The sequence below is a fragment of the Periplaneta americana genome, chromosome 9 (genome assembly GCF_040183065.1).
Source record: "Periplaneta americana isolate PAMFEO1 chromosome 9, P.americana_PAMFEO1_priV1, whole genome shotgun sequence".
Taxonomy (NCBI): Eukaryota; Metazoa; Arthropoda; class Insecta; order Blattodea; family Blattidae; genus Periplaneta; species Periplaneta americana.
In genome coordinates, this window is record NC_091125.1 from 6,962,316 (window position 1) to 6,966,624 (window position 4,309).

Genomic DNA, 4,309 nt, shown 5'->3' on the forward strand with positions numbered 1-4,309 from the left:
GAGTAAATCGAGGACAGGTAAGATTAAAATAGCTTCTTATGCACAGAAAATTTGATAGGCTATTTTGTACATTCGTTTTCTGTATTTCTTAAAATAATATTTATGTACACGCATTTTAATCTCAGAGAATTAACGAACAACGAGAGTGTATTGATTTAGTATGCAGTAATAGTACTTTAGCTTGGCAATCCATTATTTTAATAATTCATATTTTAACTATGCTCAATTGAATCGTGTTAAAATACATAAAATATATATGCAATAAATGCAGTGCTAAAAAAAAATTGGGTAATATGCGAAGCAGATTATCTTGCGCTGTTGTAAAAGTTGTTCCCTGGATCAGACGTCCTATTTTAATTATGTAATTACTTTATATTTATTTCTAACAGGTGGAGCGGAGCGAACGGGTACGGCTAGCTAACAATAAGTGAGAACTTACAATACAACAACGACAACAACAACAACAGCTGATAATCTGAAAGGGAACATAGTAATTTGGGGTGAATTAAAATGCAGCTTCCATTCGTTTAAAATTTCTTTAAATTTTAACTAAATATTAATGTAGATATTACCTCTAAAGGTAAATGGGGGCATGTTTCACAACGCTAACAAATTACAAATTAACAATATACAATTAACAACGGAAATATTACATATGCTTGTTAACTGTGTTTCACAATGCAATCTTATTCACTTGTATGTTTTAACGAACTTTACAAAATCGGCGAAACAAACTTACAAATACGCATAATTGGTTGAACAAAATCGCCAACGACAGTTTACAAAAATCACTAAGGATCAGAGGTAAAGTAGCTGTAATTTTAGAACTATCGATGGACATGTTTATATTTTTTTATATATATTTTATTTAGATTTTGCTACATCGGCGACAACGGAGTTTCGCGGCATGCAATTGGTCGAGCATTCCAATGCATTAATTAGCCTACGACTTAACTGACGAAAGTTAGCGCGAAATTCATTCAAATAATTGATAAATAATGGATTTGACCCACGTAGTTATATGCAGTTGATAGAGCAGCTAACATGTCCATCCATTAAAATCAACTTCGCTCTCTGCTGGTCCATCAGTATATTTTATTGTTTCATCCATAACCTCGCCAACATTAGGGAACCCAGCAGGAGGAGCATAAAAATCCTTTGCCCGAGTAAGCACATTCGGTGATCAATAACCCGCCTCGAGTTTTTTCAATCTTGTAACAACATCAACTACCATGTGTGAACTTTTGCACACTGTAATCTTATAAATTCCGTTCTTATCTGCTAACGCAGGGAACTGAGAGCTACTATGCAACCAATGCAGTTCTCGCTTTGAGGTTAGGGCACCACTTTTCCCTTTCAGATGTTGCATGTGATGTCCCATATCTTGTAGGAGAGATTACAGCGAAATGGGATTCGGAACGACTTCAGAATACTGCGTAAGTAATGCCGACATTGCATTATTAAGTGATTGGTTTTCGGTGCAAAGTTTTTCTTCTTTAAGTGCGAGTATTTATTAAATACGTTCCTCGTATATAAGAACTAACGCGGTATTCTGAAGTATAGCGCGGGATTCATTCGAAACCTTTCATTAATATTCGTACAATGATACGAACGTGGCCGGAAAATTCTACGTTAGGCCTAAATGCAAAATCTTCGTCTGAGTCGCTAGAACTACTCAATAACATCACAACTGCTTCAGTGTAATTCTTAATGGTACCCTGTTACTATAAAATTGATTTTATACATATGTGTTTATTTTTTTCATTCACAATTAGAAGCTATTTCAACAGGGCTACTGTAGAAAATGTGCTAACTTCACTAGTAAAGTTTAGTTTACACGTTTGTAAAATTACTCCTTCGTTGTGAAACAAACATATCACTTGTAAAGAGCGCAAAATTTCATTCGTAAAGATTTGATTTCCTTTGTACAGTCCACCTTTACAAACAAAGATTGTGAAACAGAAGTTTACAAACAGAGTTCACAATTTCCAAAGATTGTAAACTTTGTGAAACACCCCACTGGTGAATCAGCACGCCGAGCTCGATCGAAATACAACCAGTTACTATTATTTCCCTATCGTTTTTTGACATTTGATTCCGCGTCCTACCTCTTTCATTCGTTACTAACCAACAACGCCAATAGCAGAAGGTAACGCAAAAACAGTCACCGGTTCCCCGATGCATGGCTTTCTCTCTCAATGTCAACTGAGAGTTAAAAATATTCATTATAATATGCACTTTCCACTCACTCCTCAGAATGTCTTCTTTATTTTTATTTATTTTTTAAGATATGTGAGCTACGTACTGTATGTCTGATGTTTTGCCATCGTACATTCAAATATTTATATTCACTGTACAGTACAGCGAACTGTTTATACTTACTGTACATGCTATAACTACTTCTCCCAACTCCGCTATTGCTATATTTCCTAAACTAAACGCTGATATTGAAATAACGCCTGGTCTGTTAATGCAGTCTGTTTAAATTTCTACCGACCAAGTTCTGCCCTTCATCATGGGAAAACAACGAGCTTCTTTAAAGGATACAACTACTAGGACAGAGATATTTTCATTATGGAATTTGTACTACCCACTGAAATGTAGTAACTAATGGGATTTTAATTAGCCATATATGTACAGTATATTACATTCTTTACCTAAAATGTCTCTAACTTCTAGGGAGAGCGCGAGGTACGTTCACAATCCCCTGAATACATATTCCCTTCTTCGAGAAAACGCAGAGAAGTGAACCGTCTCATATGAATATGCTACCAGTCATAAGTTTCAATACGGAGCTGCAAGTACTTAAGAATTATCAATTACTCTACAATTATGCAGCGGCGTCATCATCCAAGCTATAGCTGGAATAGGGAAGGGAACATAATATCCCATAAGTCTTATTAGAACACGCTGGAAATAGTGACGTAAAAAAAAAAATCGCCAACGGCACGTGGTGTTCCCAAGCGGTCACCCATCCAAGTACTGACCACGCCCAATGTTGCTTGACTTCGGTGATCGGACGAGAACCGGTATTTTCAACATGGTATGGCCGTTGCCGATGAAACTGCGTAATCTGTAGGCACTTGAGGACGATGGGATTGGGGTGCACTCGATAAAACCTGCACTCGCTCACACACACACGTAAACTGCCTGCTTAGACTCTGTACCTAAATTACCAAGCTCGTTGGATGTCATTGGGATAGATGATAAATCTATCTATCAACGGCAGTTTGGTTACGTTTCAACGTCACACACTGCTGGATTGACACGGGATTAATAAAACAGCTAGTCGGCATTCTAAGTTAAGCCACAGGTGGATTGATGTTCAACAGCGGAGCCTCCTTTCAACCACATGGTTGTGGAACTGTAGTCGGATTTTCGACATCATTTTCATGCCATACTACGGAACTTCACACAAACTTCAATTCACTTCTTGCACCGGCGGCTACTACGAATGGACTGAAGCTCGCTACTGACTAGGGGGGGGGGACATTTGTCTCTTGATGGATTACGTGACAGATATATAAAGTATCAGTCGTATGTTATGAACCCGAGTTTCAATAAAGATAGATTACCCGTATGTCCACAGATTCTCAGTAGTGGCCTGCGGAAGGATTATGCCCGCGGTCGACAAGTTACCTTCTAAGTTGTTTTCCCTCAACAATTAATGCTGCCAAGTGAGTAGGAATGACACCGCGCTCTCATATAAGTCGTACGAAACTATTAAGGAAACGAATTTGCCTCGTGGATCCAAGTCTCCCATGGACTGCCTATAATGTATTATCTATCCTAGAAGTGTTATCGGGGTGATTATTTAAATTTTCACTCGGTGGGAAACGCTGTTGTTCTTCATTCATCTACTCTGTTATGAATAACTTGTGGCCCTTAAAAGGGCCGGTTGCTGATTCCCTAGCAAGCACTCCCGCTTACTTGGAACTAGTGTATTTTGTGACGGCCTTGGTCCCTTCACTGACGGCGTGCTTGGCCAGCTCACCGGGTAGCAGGAGACGGACGGCTGTCTGGATCTCCCGACTGGTGATGGTCGACCGCTTGTTGTAATGCGCGAGCCGCGAAGCTTCCGCGGCGATGCGCTCGAAGATGTCGTTAACGAAGCTGTTCATGATGCTCATAGCCTTTGAACTGATTCCCGTGTCTGGGTGAACTTGTTTCAGAACCTTGTAGATGTAAATGGCGTAGCTCTCCTTCCTCTTGCGCTTCTTCTTCTTATCGCCCTTCGAAATATTCTTCTGGGCCTTGCCGGCCTTCTTGGCAGCCTTTCCGGAAGCTTTGGGGGGCATGGTGCTCGTCT

General features: G+C 39.5%; 1 non-coding gene across 1 annotated transcript; it reads right to left on the minus strand.

Moving 5' to 3' along the window:
* Positions 1–2,938: 2,938 nt before the first annotated feature.
* Positions 2,939–3,057, minus strand: LOC138706856 (5S ribosomal RNA). The gene has a single exon (XR_011334103.1). It is a non-coding gene; the product is annotated as a 5S ribosomal RNA (ribosomal RNA).
* Between the last annotated feature and the right edge of the window lie 1,252 nt (positions 3,058–4,309).